A 17,600-nucleotide genomic window follows, 5' to 3' on the forward strand; every position below is an offset into this window, starting at 1 on the left:
CAAAAATGTAAAGAAATTAACACCAGATGGATTGTTTGACATAAACAATGGATTTTCTCATAACAAAGACACACTCTGTCAACGCTGCAAAACACCGGGGCAGCTGCGCCAAAATTGGGAGAGCTATCCCAAAGATTAGTCAAGCAGCAATCTGAAATTGGCAGTAAGGTACAGTTCTAAGAAAATGCCTATGTTCAAGATTCCTCCAACACCAGGCCTGTATATGTTCTGTTCTGCAGCAGTCAAGAGACACTGACCCTGGGGATCTGTAACATTGGCTCCATATCCAATAAAGTCTCAAGGCCTCTTGATTATCACATACTGACCTCCCTCAGCTGATGAATCAGTATTCTTCCATGTCAAACACCACTTTGTCGAATGACTGAGAATATATTATGTTTAGTGTATGACTTATTAAGAGGCCCTCAGTTTGTGCCAAACTGGACCTGCATCAGGTGGTGAGAGAACCAACACGAGGGAAAAACATACTTGACCTTAAGCTCACCAATCTACTGGTCACAACTGCAACTGTCTATGACAGCAGTGGTAGGAGTAACCACCACACAGTCTTTGGGGAGACAAAGTCCATTCTTCACACTGGAGATATCCTCCATCATGGTGCGTGTGACATGACCACTGTGCCAAATTATTGAGAATGATAATTCAGGACAGATATAACAACTCAAAACTGTAGATCTACAAGGCACTGTGGGATATCAGCAGCAGAATTTACTTCACCACAATCTGTAACCTCATTGTGCACTCCTGTGGTCCCCATCATCACAGAAGCCAGTTATCAGCCAATTCTATTCAGTCCATGTGAAATCAAGTAACGGCTGAGCACACCGAAAACACAAATGGCAATGAGCCCCAACAACATCCTGGCTGTGGTGGTGAAGGCTGCAGACATGTGGTCCACCAAAAGTGACCTTCGCTTCAGCCAAGTTGTACCCAACAAAGTGTGAAATTGCCAAGGTTTGTCCTGTCACAACAAGCAGGACAAATTCTACTTGTCCATTTACTGCCCTTTTAGTTTACTCTTGATCATCAATAAAGTGTTGGAAGGTGTCATCAATAATGCACTTACTCATCAATAGTCTCCTCACCAATGTTCAGTTAGGGATCTGCCAAGGCCATTTGGCTCTTAGCCTCATTATAGCCTTGGTCTAAACATGGCTAAAGAGATGAATTCCAGTGGCGAGGTGAGAATGACTGTCTTTGACATCAAGGCAGCATTTGATTGAGTGCAAAGTCAGGGAGCCAAATTAAACTGAAGTCAATGGGAATCAGGGAGAAAGCGCTCCACCAGGTAGAGTCATACCTAACACAAAGGGAGATAGTTGTGGTTGTTGGAGGCCGATCATATCATTCCCATGACGTTGCTGCAGGAGGAACTCCTCAGAGTAATACCCTAGGCCTAACCATTTTCAGTTGCTTTATCAATTACCTTCCTTTCATCATAAGATCAGAAGTGGGGAAGTTTGTAGATGATTGCACAGCGTTCAGTTCCATTTGCAACTTCTCAGACACTGCAGCGGTCATACTCAAATACAGTGAGACCGAGATAATATTCAGGTTTGGGCTGCTATGTGGCAAGTAGCATTCGTACCTCATGTGGTCAGCAGTGAGGGAATCTAATCACTTTCTCTTGACATTTAATGCCATTGCCATTCTCAATTCTTCTATCATCTACTGCCTGAGTATCATCATTCAACAGAAACTTAATTGGACCAGCCAGGTGAATATTGTGGATACATGAGTAAATCAGAGGCTGTCTATTCTACAAGATTCACCTCCTGAAAATGATGAAATACTCATGACCATGATTAGCTCCAATAATACTTAAGAATCTTAATGCCATCCAGGACAAATCAGCCCATCTGACTGACACTCGATACATTCACATCCATCACCACCGGTGCACAGTAGCAGCAACGTGTACCATCTGCAAGATCCGCTGCAACAACTCATTAAAGCATCTTTGCCAGCACGTCCCAAAATGTGATATCTACAACTTGGAAGGATAAACTCAACAGGTGCACAGGAACACCAACACCTCCAAGTTACCCTCCAAGTCATATACCATGCAGATTGGAAGTCCTTCATCATTGCTGATCATGAAACTTAAATAATAACTGTTTCTCGCTATAAAGGCAGACATTTTCTCAAATAGGCCAATAAAATGGTTGTGAGAAGTCGCACAAAGGAACAGCTTTGTCTGAGTGCATTGAGACCAAATGCGTTATTCTGGGGAATTTGGTAAATGAGAGAATTTTAAGGTTGATCTATTTCTAAAATCTAGTCAAGTTTGCATTTAGCATTTAACCAGACTATAGTAGAGTAGTAATTTGTAGTTTCAGTGTCAATCCGTGAAAAATAAATTTTCCTACTGAGAGGCAGCTACAGAGTTAATTAATTCGGTAGCTAACTAGAACGGGTTCCCAAGCTAGTAGTTGACTCAGATTACTGGAATACCCACTAGTTTAAGAACAGAAGGTTTAACAGACGTATAAAGAAATTAGTTTGAAGATGCATCTTTGCCTGAGTGAAGTGTGGCCAAGTGCTTAACTCTGAGAATTTGGTGCCTCTCCCAGGTCCTTTTTTTCCCAGAGTAAATATCAATTTCAATATATTTAACAGGCCCAAGATGGTAGCCTCCGGGCCCACTAGTGTCCCTGCCCCTGCTATGAGAGGTTCCCAGCAACGGGGTTTACAACTGTTCCCCACTGACGAGAAATGGCGTCCTCACATCGCTGGTGGGCACAGAGGCTATTGAGGCCACCCCCCCCCCCCCCGGAGGTCGGGGACAGGGAGAGGGCTGCCCCTTGGGCAGCCTGGCACACTAGCACCGCCCAAGGGGCAAACTGGTATTGCCCACTGGGCAGTACCAAGGGGACGAGGTGCAATTGATGGTAGAGTATGGGGATCCGCTGCCACACTGCACTGGGGCCGATGGGGGAGGGCGGGTGATTGGGGCGGGGGGCGGGCTGGCCATCGGGGGAGGAGATTGGGGCTGGCCAAGGGGTGGTCCGGTAGGTCAGCAATTAGGGGGGTGGGATGTTGGGAGGCCAGCGATCAGGAGGGGGTTCAGGAATAAACAGCAGGCCAGCGATCGGGAAGGCCAGTGATCCGGAGGCCGGCGGTGGGGGGCCATTGGCACGGGGTGGGGAGAGGGGGGGGGAAGGGAGACACTCGCGGGCCCGGAGAATTCAGTGCAGGCCCAATAATAACATTCAAATTATGTTTAAATTGCCCCCTGTATGTATAATGCAGCTCTATGCCTATTTCTGGCGTGGAGCTGGTGGCACCGGAAATCCGGTGCTGGGAGATGCGTTCGGGACTGCACACCCAGTGCAGATCCCGCGGATCAGGTGCCGCTTATATCTCCCGGTCCACTGCACATGTTTTAGCGCAGCAGATGGGAGAATCGCCCTCAAGATAGTTGAATTGATCGTACAAATAGAAATAACTGTGTGATATGATTGCCATTACAGAAAGAGTTACAAAGTGACCATGGATGGGACCTGAATATTCCAGAGTATTTAACATTTCAGAAGGACAGGAATTAAGGAAAAGGAAGTGGGTTAGCTCTGCGAATAAAGGATGAGATCAGTCCCGGGCCCGAGAAATAATCTTGGCTCAGAGGATCATGGTGAATGGGTGGAGGTTAGAAGTAGCGAAAAGGAAGAAGTGGACTTTTTACGCTGCACTGTAGGACAGAGTATAAATCAAGAAAAATGGGGTGCTTGTAATAAAGTTACTATAATAATCACGGGAGATTTTAACCTTCAGATAGATCAGACAGATCAAATTGGCAACGGGAGCATGGAGAATTAGTTCATGAAGTGTATTTTTGACAGTTTTTAGAAAAACATATTCTGGAACCAACCAGGGAACAGGCATTTCATTGAGAAAATACCCTGAAAAGTGTCAATTGCATCATAATTTGGATGCAAACAACATTTTTCTTATTAATATCGTATTGACAATTTTTGTATAGCCAGTCTGTGAGAGAGAATACCCCCTAGAAAGTAATTTTGTAAATGATCCTACATTCTGCTTGTATAAAAACTGCTAAAATAATTTTCAAAAAAGTCTGATTTTTAATTTTTGGCAAATGTTAAAAAAAGTTGGTGACAGGAATGCTAAATAATTTCTACAAGATATTAATCTGAAAATATTAGCATTGCCTAGTAAACAGACATTGATTACACCTTCTGAAATTCTCTTTCAGTCTTGCTTCAAACCTGGCTTACTATGGGAGGAACTCATTAATATAATGAACAGTGCGCGTTCCTTTGGGAAGCTGCAGTACACTGATTTGGGTGATGTATGTGCAGTGGAGTCACGTTTGCTCATTATAACTGTAGACGAATCTTGGGAAATTTTGTACATCTAAAGGAGAAGCACGACTATAATTTTATGGAACTGATATGCTACTGAAAAGAGCATCATTAACCCATTCAGTAAATCTCATTCAGCCTTCATGCCAGTCTCTTTGCTAAACAATTGTCTAATTAGTTTCAAATTATCTTGGACTGTGGGAATCATGCTCTGTGTTAACAGATAAAATTAAAAATTCAAATACAAGAAATTCAATCATTAGCTAAATTGGCAACAATAGAAAAGGCGAGAGTTGATAATGATTGCACCATATTACAATTTTAACAACAAGCAAAGCACATCGAGAAACCATTTTATGTCAAGTGGTCACTGACTAGTGTGGTAATTTATATTAAGGATCCACAACTAAACTGAACAACACCTTGTATTAAACCCCATCAGTAAAATCATACATGCATCATTCTGCCAATAATAATTCAGCTAAAATTTGCTCCCAACATTTCCCCTATATTGGCAGCTTTATGCATTTCATAAACCCAGCATCATTCATTATCCTCTATGGCTGATGCCAATAATTTATTTAAAGAAAATAAACTCATGGGATAATAGGTTCCATTTGAGGAGAACACAAGTTCCACATGATGGTAGTTTGCAAAATATATTCGCATTTACAGTGTCTGCTTTGTGTACAGATATATACACTAGACACCTTGTCGCCATCCTAAGGGCCTGTTTGTTGATGATTTCACAAAGCTCAGATCCCTTCACAATTCCTCAGATAATGAAATAGATCATTCCTGCATGCAACTTGGCCTGGACAACATCCAGGCTTGGGTTGGTGTGTGATGTAATTGTTATTTGCCACTTAAATGTTAGACAATAGCCATTTTCAATGAGAGAGCCTAGCCATCTCCCTGTGTATTCACTGGCATTACTATGATGAATCCTCCCATCATCAACTGACCAAATCACTGACCAAAAATGGAACTGGAACAGCCAAATACATGACTTTGCAACTTTAGCAGGCCAAAGTTTGGGCATTCTGCGATGTGTTGCTCAACACTTCACTTCATAAAGCCTTTCCATCACTTACAAGGCACAAGTTAAGAGTATGATGGAACACGCCCCACGTACCTAGATGGATTTAACTACAACAGTTAATAGGTTCCACACTGTTGAGGACAAAGCAGCCCACTTGATTGAAACCTCATCCACTAACCTAAACTTCTACCTGATCTTTGTGGAATCAGAGAGCCAATTCTCCTAACAGGTGTGGAGCAGAACACATAGGGAGCACTGGTCCGGAAAATCGTGGGCTCGCAACTGCTGATATTTCTAACCATTAATTTTAAAGAGTTGGCAAATCAGACAATACAGGCCCATGATTTCCTGCTGTGTGCATCCCAAGAATGTTGTTCTGCAACAGAAGCACCCAATTAAGTAATTTGATCCTTCTATTCTTGTCTTCAGAAGATGAGTAGAGAAACCTAATTGGGCAAAAAAAGACCCAAAACTCTCATTTACATTTAAAACAATAGAATATAAATCAGAGCAGGTAATAACCAAACTGTTCAGTGCTCTGTTCAGATCACACCATTAAAATTGCATTCAGTTCAAGCGTGGAGTGCAGTGCAGAGAAATTGTCGGCAGCTCCCTCTGTTTCAGTTAGAATGGGCTTAGAAAGTGGAAAGGTGCATGTCTAAGGTGATTTTGTGAAGGTACATAAGATTGTTGAAAGGAAAAAGTAAATCTGGAATAATACTTCAAGTTAAATTGCGATAACGTAACAACGGGACTTAGGTTCATATTATTGGAAAAGTCAGGGGCTAATTTTCTGGCGCAGCGTGGTGGGAGAATCTCACGGGAAGACCAGGTAAGTAATTTTAGTATATTTTAAATCTAATTTTAATGTAATAAGCGGGCCTGGGACTGAATTTTCTGGGCACGCTAGCCACCCCCACTCCCTCGTCCCCACCAGAAATATTTCACTCCAGCGGGGTTTACAGTAGGTCCCCACTTTCACCCCAGTGGAGTGAAAGGGGGGAAAATCGGGATACCCAGGAGGTCGGGTGGTGGGGGGTGGTGCCCCCAGGGCACGGGCACCCTGGAAGGGGGGACAGCACTGCGGGGGTCCCAGTTTGGCCAGCGATTGAGCTGGCCAGCAAATAGGAGGCTGACAGTTCGGGTCCACTGCGCATGCCTGCTGGTTTCAGCCTCCTGGTGGGAATAGGCCCCGCCCCCTAGTCTTTAATGATACTCACGCTGGTGCCCTTTGCATTGCACAGAGTGTGGGAGATTCTAGTGTGAACTCCCACTGAAAAAACAGCGTGTATTACTCCAGTTTTCCTGCGAATTCAACAAGAGTTTTTTGGGAGAATTCCGCCCGTCATGTTGGACTGATACCAGGAAACTCTTCACAAATCAGAGCAGAGGTCAAACCCCTGCAACTAGCTAATACATGAGCAGAGGCTCTGTAAGGGAACGAAATGTCTTGCTGGAATGATGAACTAAGGACAACCAAAAAAAACCTTCCTCATCCGTAAACATCTTGTGAACTCCTTGGCAACAGGCTGAAATTCAGGGTTGTTTTTGAGCGACCATTTCTTTGAAGCTGGTCAAGCATTTGTAGTTTATTGGTATGCACCAGGATGTGACAGCAACAATTAGGCCAATCTCCTTCCACTTCAGTGAATTTATGAATTCAATGAATTTTGAGGTTAATTAAAGAAATTTCTGAGAAGCAAGTTGATTAAATGTATTGAAATAATTGTACTCTTGATCTATTGTTACATTTTTCCCCAAATAAACATCATTAATTTATTTAGTTTGTCCTGAATTTTTACATGATCTGGTTTATATTTAATAATCCTAATTTGAGCAAAGTGCCCTGATGGTTTTCATATTCAAAAATTCTCCCTCCTTATGAATACATTGGCCAATGCTGGCCACAGTTCTATTGGTCCAAAATGCCCCCAGCATCGTGCTAAAGTGATAACGCTTCCATCTATGCGATCAGTGATCCAGTAATTGGAGCAGATGTACAAGGGAGTGAGAGGAGCAGCGCGAAATGGAGCCAGGCACTGAAACGGACTTGCAGGAGAGCAAAGGTGATGGGAGATAGAGTCAGGCCCTGAAGCAGACTTGTGGGAGAGAGAGGGGAGCAGCAGGAGGTAAAGGCTCCCAGGACCTGCAGGTAATCCAGCAGCTGGAACGCAACAGTAAAAATAAATCAAGAAGTGCTGTCACAAGTAGGTGACTGTCTGATGTGTATTGTAATTTTATTTTTGCTTTTTAAGCAAGGGACATATCCTAAGCCATTGGGAACTTTGAGATGCATGTGGGAACTCAGGATACATGTGGGACTGCCTCCAGGATACTTCCCATGTCCTGGACAATGAACATATGGAGTGAGTGTCATCAGTTAAAGGAGTTTGTGCTCCTGGTTTTGGAGCTTGAAAGCAGATAGCATCACTACAGTTCATCTGCAAGGCTATAAGCTTTGGATAATATTTTTCTGAGTGTGATCACTCCACAGATTAGGGGTATGGAGGCACAGAGGGAATTAGTGACCACCATACAGGCAAGGAGGGTCAGGCACGTAGTGCAGGAGTCCCCAGAGCGCACCTTGCTCTTCAACCAGCATTTAGTTCCAGTCGTCTTGGATTTCCCTGCCACTGGGCCAAGAACTTGCTCCACTGGGACTGTGTGGTAATTGGTGTGAAATGACTACCCAATGTTAAAATGTTAAAAGAATCCATACACAGACATCTTCCACCCCAAACCCACCCAAATAAAGTTTGGGACCTGGAAGATCAGGACCCTTATGGACAACCTCAACAGCAACAGATCTGAATGTCACACTGCCATCATAGCCCGGGAGCTCTGTTGCCATAACAGTGACACTGCTGAGCGAGAGATGACTGGCAGGAGAAGACCAACAAAAACAACAAGATTGTGGATGATCTTCTTCTGGAAAGGCAAACCAGAAGATGAACATTGTCTCTACTGGGTCAGCTTTGCTGTAAAAAATGGCCTCCTTCTACACTAGGGATTCTATGAGTGTGAGCTACTAGATGAGATGAATGTGATGAGAGGGAAATAATAAAATGTTCACTTGAAAGTGAATAAATCACCAAGCCTGAATGAAATGAATTCCAGGCTACTATGGGAACATAATGCCGCCTGGCTACGCATGTTGGAGGATGGCTAATGTTGTTTAAAAAGGGAGGAAGGAATTACTTGAGTAATCACAGGTTAGTCAGCCTAACTTAGGTAATGAATGAATTATTTGAAAAATATTCTGAGAGATAGTATAAATCATCATTTTGAAAGGCATGGATTAATGAAGGACACAGTAAGAGTTTTAACAACACCAGGTTAAAGTCCAACAGGTTTATTTGGTAGCAAATGCCATTAGCTTTTGGAGCGCTGCTCCTTCGTCAGATGGAGTGGAAATCTGCCCTCAAACAGGGCACAGAGACACAAAATCAAGTTACAGAATACTGATTAGAATGCAAATCTCTACAGCCAACCAGGTCTTAAAGATACAGACAATGTGAGTGGAGGGAGCATTAAGCACAGGTTAAAGAGATGTGTATTGTCTCCAGACAGGACAGTCCAACGCCGGCATCTCCACTTAATGAAGGACAGTCAGTAATTGCAGGGAGGGAGATTTCCTGCCCGGATGCAAGTAATGAGCAAGATCATGCATGATCAGCTGTCCCACAGCCCCCCAGAAGAAAACACTCCGACTCCACTCTATCCACCGAAATTGGACTTCAGAATCGCAAAAAGAACCCAAAAAGAAATGGGCCTGGAGACCTTGTAATGTTACAGTCTCTGATTCTTAGGGCATAGAAGTTACAGTCCCTTTTTGCTGCTGCTATGCATTTCTGAGGACAGTTCTTACAGATTAAAAGACAGATCAACACGACTGCCCTCAATGCGGCATCTCACAGTTTCCTTTTCCAAATATGGTGCTGATCTTAGATTGATTAGCCACAATGTGGTTTCCTGTTAGACGATTTTCATCTTGAGGGGGTATTGAGAAAATCACCAAACGATTGGGCAGCTAAGCGCATATTTCACACTGCTGGCCAGCCTGTCACTGGGAGGGGCTCCATGCAGGCTGGGAACTTTGGGGCATCAACCAGAGCCTGAGCCTGGATTTGCTGATAAGTTCATGAGCCTATCAGCAACTAATGCAAGCGAGGAGGGCAGGTGCATGCCGGCAGTTGTTGAAAGGAGTAGCCTTGACCCCCAGGCCAGAGCTGAGGAGGGTAGGTGGGTAACCTAACTGTAAAAAGGCAAGCCAATTTATGACCAAGACTGAGGATGAAGCTGAGGTCATACATAGCTAGTGAGCCAGAAAAGCAACAAACTCTTCAAGGAGCACCAGCAACTTGAACCCCAGAGCTGAGGAGGGCAAAAAAAGCCTGCTCTTTCAGAAAATTCATTTGTTAAAATCAAGAAAGATCAGTCAATAGGAAGTGACACTATCAATCTGGCAGTCAAAAGTGCAGAAAATTGAAGGCAAGGCAAGAGGATGATGCTAGTCAAAGAGACAGTTTGGCATTTTACTTTAGAAAGTTTGCAGCTTTTAGCAATGCACAAACCGCACATTCATCCTCATTTACCAAAAGTACGGGTGAATTATGTAATGACTTAGGTTTGCCGATTTCCGGAGAAACCACATCGCCTGAAAAAAATTGAACAAGAAGTGGACTCTGAAATGGGAATGGAACTACAAGATACTGCTCAAGCTGAATCTTCTGCAGCGGAAGTGAAGGGAGAAACCTACCCTGAAGCCATTGCATTATGGTCAAAATCTGTTCCATTGGGAATGATAGAATATTTTATACTAAATAAACCAGAAAATGTAAGTGATATGGAAAAATTGAGAAAATATTTTGAGGTTGAAGGCCAAAATTAGGTTAGAAGTCTTCATAAGTCCCATTTTCTGAGGGTAAAGAGAAATGAGATGACAAAAAATTCAAAATTGTTTGATATTTTCTGAAACTTCTAAGGTTGCAAATTATTCCCTGACTCTAGTAAAGGGAAACAAGCATTCATTGACAGATACTCTAACTGGAGAAATGTTGGAAGAGATATTTCCGATCATGAAACTTCCAAAGTACATGTTAAAGCTATGTGTGCATTCGTTCAAAGATGTAAATTATCTGGAAGAATTGATTCTGCGTTATTGGCTGTTTGAAAAGGAGTGTTCTTACTGGAAGAAAGTACTGAGACGTGTTGTGGCCACAGTCAAACTGCTGTCTTCTTTGGGACTTCCTTTAAGGGGACATAAGACCATAAGACATAAGACCATAAGACATAGGAGCGGAAGTAAGGCCATTCGGCCCCTCGAGTCCACTCCACCATTCAATCATGGTTGATTTCAACTCCATTTACCCGCTCTCTCCCCATAGCCCTTAATTCCTCGAGAAATCAAGAATTTATCAATTTCTGTCTTGAAGACGCTCAACGTCTCGGCCTCCACAGCCTTCTGTGGCAATGAATTCCACAGACCTACCACTCTCTGGCTGAAGAAATTTCTCCTCATCTCTGTTCTAAAGTGACTCCCTTTTATTCTAAGGCTGTGCCCCCGCGTCCTAGTCTCCCCTGCTAATGGAAACAACTTCCCTACGTCCATCCTATCTAAGCCGTTCATTATCTTGTAAGTTTCTATTAGATCTCCCCTCAACCTCCTAAACTCCAATGAATATAATCCCACGATCCTCAGACGTTCATCGTATGTCAGGCCTACCATTCCTGGGATCATCCGTGTGAATCTCCGCTGGACCCGCTCCAGTGCCAGTATGTCCTTCCTGAGGTGTGGGGCCCAAAATTGCTCACAGTACTCCAAATGGGGCCTAACCAGTGCTTTATAAAGCCTCAGAAGTACATCCCTGCTTTTGTATTCCAAGCCTCTTGAGATAAATGACAACATTACATTTGCTTTCTTAATTACGGACTCAACCTGCAAGTTTACCTTTAGAGAATCCTGGACTAGGACTCCCAAGTCCCTTTGCACTTTAGCATTATGAATTTTGTCACCGTTTAGAAAATAGTCCATGCCTCTATTCTTTTTTCCAAAGTGCAAGACCTCGCACTTGCCCACGTTGAATTTCATCAGCCACTTCTTGGACCACTCTCCTAAACTGTCTAAATCTTTCTGCAGCCTCCCCACCTCCTCAATACTACCTGCCCCTCCACCTATCTTTGTATCATCGGCAAACTTGGCCAGAATGCCCCCAGTCCCGTCATCTAGATCGTTAATATATAAAGAGAACAGCTGTGGCCCCAACACTGAACCCTGCGGGACACCACTTGTCACCGGTTGCCATTCTGAGAAAGAACCTTTTATCCCAACGCTCTGCCTTCTGTCTGACAGCCAATCGTCAATCCATGTTAGTACCTTGCCTCGAATACCATGGGCCCTTATTTTACTCAGCAGTCTCCCGTGAGGCACCTTGTCAAAGGCCTTTTGGAAGTCAAGATAGATAACATCCATTGGCTCTCCTTGGTCTAACCTATTTGTTATCTCTTCAAAGAACTCTAACAGATGATGAGTCATCGGTGTCAAGACGAAGAGGTAATTTTTTAGTCTGCCTTGAATATTTCAGTGAATTTGATGAGCTTCTCAAAGAGCATTTGAAAAGCTCTCGGTATTGTTGCTCAAGAAAGACCAACATTTTAACGCACAGAACCTACAATGACTTCATCACAAAAATGGCAGAGCAGCTCAGAAACCAATTCACTAATGAAGTTAAAGATGCTAAATACTATTCCATAAGAGTTGATTCAATACCAGATGTGAGTCATGTGGACCAATTCACATTAATTTTGAGATATGTGACCAGCGATGGTGAAGTTGAAGTGCGATTTCTCTGTTTTGTCCAATCCAACATTTCTGAGTGTCTGGAAACAACAGTTTTTGAAATCATTGCAAATTTAGGTTTGGAAATCAAAAATTGTCGTGGACAGAGCTTCGATAATGCCGCAAATATGGCAGGAAAACATTCAGGTCTACAAGCAAGACTAAACAATGCAAGCCCCTGTGCATTATTCATCCCATGATCCAGTCACTCCTTGAATTTAATCTGTAATGCTGCAGCTGAATCATGTGAGGCAGTCGTACATTTTTTTGACTTTGTTCAAAACCCGTACGCCTTTCCATGTATCGGTGGAATATTTTGCAATCATGCTCAGAGCAGACACAGGTAAGAAGAATTTGTGACACCAGCTGGTCCACTCATGCAAATGCTGTTTTGGTTCGAAACTGAACTTTGTTGGTACAAAGGAAATTTATTTGGAATCACGGGCTTTTGGAGCACCGCTCCTTCATCAGGTGTGAGTCACCTGGTGAAGGAACAGCACTCCGAAAGCTCATGATTCCAAATAAACCTGTTGGACTTTAACCTGGTGTTGTGAGAGTTCTTAATGTTATTTGTGACATAATGATGGCGCAATTGCAGAGTAGATGTGAATCTCTGAAGAAAATTGTTGATTTATTTTGCAAGCTTTTCAACAGAAATTTGGATGAGGTTGCTAAAAGTTACTGCAATAAGGAATTAAATGAATTCTACCAGGAGGACATAGACAAATATTTTTTGCAGATGAAGTGGAACAATTCATTTATTTCATCAGTAATGATGAGCTCCATGCTTTGAGATCTGATTTGTACAGATTTGTACATGATGGTTTGTAGGCAACGTTTCCAAATGTGGAAACCATTCTGAAAATATTTCTAACAATACCTGTCAACCAGTGAACGTTCTTTCTCTGTATTGAAAAGAGTGAAAAATTATTTGCAAAGTATAATACTCAGGAACTTTTGACAAGTTTGGTGATATTGACGATTGAAAGTGCATCTTTACAAAATTTTACCTACAATGATGTAATTGATGATTTTATGAAGAAAAAGTGCAGAAGAAAAGCTATCTAAATTGCCATGCCAACAAGGGATGAAGCAAGAAAATCTTAAAAATATGTCCCTTTTTCATATAGAACATAGAACATAGAACATTACAGCGCAGAACAGGCCCTTCGGCCCACGATGTTGCACCGACCAGTTAAAAAAAAAACTGTGACCCTCCAACCTAAACCAATTTCTTTTCGTCCATGAACCTATCTACGGATCTCTTAAACACCCCCAAACTAGGCGCATTTACTACTGATGCTGGCAGGGCATTCCAATCCCTCACCACCCTCTGGGTAAAGAACCTACCCCTGACATCGGTTCTATAACTACCCCCCCTCAATTTAAAGCCATGCCCCCTCGTGCTGGATTTCTCCATCAGAGGAAAAAGGCTATCACTATCCACCCTATCTAAACCTCTAATCATCTTATATGTTTCAATAAGATCCCCTCTTAGCCGCCGCCTTTCCAGCGAAAACAATCCCAAATCCCTCAGCCTCTCCTCATAGGATCTCCCCTCCATACCAGGCAACATCCTGGTAAACCTCCTCTGCACCCTCTCCAAAGCCTCCACATCCTTCCTGTAATGTGGGGACCAGAACTGCACACAGTACTCCAAGTGCGGCCGCACCAGAGTTGTGTACAGTTGCAACATAACGCTACGACTCCTAAATTCAATCCCCCTGCCAATAAACGCCAAGACACCATATGCCTTCTTAACAACCTTATCTACTTGATTCCCAACTTTCAGGGATCTATGCACACATACACCTAGATCCCTCTGCTCCTCCACACTATTCAAAGTCCTCCCGTTAGCCCTATACTCAACACATCTGTTATTCCTACCAAAGTGAATTACCTCACACTTCTCCGCATTAAACTCCATCCGCCACCTCTCGGCCCAACTTTGCAACCTGTCTAAGTCTTCCTGCAAACTACGACACCCTTCCTCACTGTCTACCACACCACCGACTTTGGTGTCATCAGCAAATTTGCTAATCCACCCAACTATACCCTCATCCAGATCATTAATAAATATTACAAACAGCAGTGGCCCCAAAACAGATCCCTGAGGTACACCACTTGTAACCGCACTCCATGATGAATATTTACTATCAACCACCACCCTCTGTTTCCTATCCGCTAGCCAATTCCTGATCCAATTTCCTAGATCACCCCCAATCCCATACATCTGCATTTTCTGCAGAAGCCTACCATGGTGAACCTTATCAAACGCCTTACTAAAATCCATATATACCACGTCCACTGCCTTGCCCCCATCCACCTCCTTGGTCACTTTCTCAAAAAACTCAATTAGGTTAGTAAGGCACGACCTACCTGCCACAAAACCATGCTGACTATCACCTATCAATTCATTACTCTCCAAATAACTATAAATCCTATCCCTTATAATTTTTTCCAACATCTTGCCGACAACAGAAGTGAGACTCACCGGTCTATAATTCCCGGGGAAGTCTCTGTTCCCCTTCTTAAACAATGGGACAACATTCGCTAACCTCCAATCTTCTGGTACTATACCAGAGGCCAACGACGACCTGAAGATCAGAGCCAGAGGCTCTGCAATCACTTCTCTTGCCTCCCAGAGAATCCTTGGATAAATCCCATCCGGACCAGGGGATTTATCTATTTTCAGACCCTCCAGAATATCCTGCACATCCTCCTTATCAACTGTAATACTGTCTATTCTACTCCCTTGCAACCCAGTGTCCTCCTCAGCTATATTCATGTCCCCTTGCGTGAACACCGAAGAGAAATATTGGTTCAATGCTTCACCAATCTCCTCCGGTTCCACACATAACTTCCCTCTGCCATCTATAACTGGCCCTAAACTTGCCCTAACCAACCTTCTGTTCTTGACATACCTATAGAACGCCTTAGGATTCTCTTTAACCCTATCCGCCAAAGTCTTCTCATGTCCCCTTTTCTTGTTTAAATTCTGTTTTTTGAAATGAGATCACCATTTGCTGGTCTAACATAATGGTTACTGGTCACATACAGATCGTTTAAAGCTCATCTCCCATTATTCTCAAGACTGGCCTTCAGAAATTCTCTTCCAGGACAAAGAATGGAATCCTGTCAGAGACAAAACCACGCCACATTTATTGGACTTGGACTCACTCGAACGCAGAGATGTTTCAGCATAATGTGGATAAATGTGAGGTTATCCACTTCAGTAGCAATAATAGGATGGCAGATTATTATTTGAATGGATGTAAATTGAGAGAGGTGGATACTCAGTAAGACCTTGGGTTCCTCGTGCATTAGTCGCTGAAAGTAAGCGCAGACAGTAAAGAAGTCAAATGATGTGTTGGTCTTCATAGCGAGAGGATATTAGTATAGGAATAAAGATACGCCAATTGTATAGGGCATTGGTGAGACCACACCTGGAGCATTGTGAGCAGTTTTGGTGTCCTTATCTGAGGAGCGGTGTTCTTGCTATAGAGGGAATGCAGCAAAGGTTTACGAAGCTGATTCCTGGGGTGGCAGTACTGTCATACCAATTATCAGAGGTTAATTGGATTTTTGCAACCCTGCTGGTGTCGGGAATAGAGTAGCAGTTAACATTCCAGGATACCTTTCAGGCCCTCTCTATCCATTTGAACACAGCTCCTCCACAATGGTGGCCTGGAGCTGAGGCTGTTTTTCTTCACATTTATCAAAGTTGCTGAGAAGATGCCTTGAGATGGAGATGCCCTCTCCCTTACCTCCAAAAGTAGACTATAGCTCTTTTAATGCTGTAGAGCCTGCTACTTTCCTCAATAGGGCAGCGAGAATGCCCTCTGGCCACTAATTGGTCAATTCAGGCAGAATCCTGGGTTTGGGTAGCTTTTGCTATCACAGTGCAAGGCTGGGACTCCTATTCAACCCCGAAGTCATGGGCCCAACCCAAAAGCAATAACCTGCCCATAATGTCATTAATCTTATCCCATCTACTAATAGTTAAAATAAATGTTGTTAGAATTTTTACATTTGGCTGAGAGAATCTTGAACAGATTAAACAGTAGGTCTGGTTTTGTGGAGTACACAGTGGTCAGTTTCTATTTCCTAAATACATTTATTTAAAAAGTCAGGCTTTTGCAGAACACTTGCCAACAAACTTATGTTTAGATATTTGGGACTCGAGGACTTAAGAACAAAATATAGGCTGACACTCCATTGCAAGGAGTGCTGCATTGTCAGAGGTGCTAAACCAAAACCCTATCTGCCCTTTCAGCTGAGTATAAATGATCGTACTTCTTGCCAGTGTCCTAGCTGGAAGCTATCTCTCATACAACATCACTAAAACATGTCCTTATTTCATTGTTGGTTATGAAAGTTTTCTGTGCACAAATTTATGACTATATTTTCCATTTTACAACAGTAATCACACTTTAAAAGTACTTCATTGGTTGTAAAGCACTTTGAGATGTCATGAACTGTGAAAGGAGCTATATAAATCTTTTTACAGGATGCACAATCTCTGGAGCAAAATTGCAAATGTTACTGACATTGTACTTGGAGCTCTTTGAAATGTAAGCAGCAACAGAATGGTAAACAGTATTGATATTGCATAGTACCAGACCAGAAGATACAGCTCAGGTTCAGCCTTTGCAATTTGTCATTTTACTTTCAATATCTGAACACATCTCTAGGCTCACTTATAACTAATCATCTAAGACCTTCACAGAGTGGAGCTTACTTTATATTGTAGATAATGACATTTAGGTTTAAATCAATGTCTACAAAGTAAGATTCAATACAAAATAACTTTACTATTTAATTCTCTTTAACTTCTGTGCTGTCCTCAACCTTCTCTCCTGTCTCCCTACTGCTTTGGGTCCCACGCCCCTGCCAAACTAGGAAGGTGAGGGTGTTTGCCCTTTCCTGTGACCACGTCCCGTCCCCCCCCCACACCCTCGTCTCCACCAAGGACTACATAGTAGTCAACATAGGCTTAACAGCAAGAGCAAAGCAGAAATAAAATGCAAAAATACTAAATTGCAAAGATTTGTGGCTTCTGCCCCATGTGGGCCTACATGGTGGATCCATGAATAGGAGCTCCCTGCACATAAAGGACCCAACACATCAGTGGAAGCTGACCTGCTAAGTGAAGTGAGGCAACCCAGATTCCATTTGGATATATGTGTATCCTGTAAGTGGGGAACAGGCCAGGGAAGTGGCCTTTATCCTTGAAGAAAGCTGCAAATTATTATTTTCATTTACGTGGAATTGGCTCCCTTGCTCAGGTAAACAAGGAGGATGTAGTCCTTGGTGGAGATGGGTGGGGGTGGGGTAAGGAGGGGGCGATCACAGGAAAGGGCAAACACCCTCACCT

General features: G+C 43.0%; 1 protein-coding gene across 1 annotated transcript in view; it reads right to left on the bottom strand.

Moving 5' to 3' along the window:
• kcnh3 (potassium voltage-gated channel, subfamily H (eag-related), member 3) overlaps positions 1-17,600 on the bottom strand; it is a 717,440-nt gene that overhangs the window by 467,916 nt on the left and 231,924 nt on the right. The gene's annotated exons all lie outside the window — the stretch shown is intronic.

This window comes from Mustelus asterias, chromosome 14 (assembly GCF_964213995.1).
Source record: "Mustelus asterias chromosome 14, sMusAst1.hap1.1, whole genome shotgun sequence".
Taxonomy (NCBI): Eukaryota; Metazoa; Chordata; class Chondrichthyes; order Carcharhiniformes; family Triakidae; genus Mustelus; species Mustelus asterias.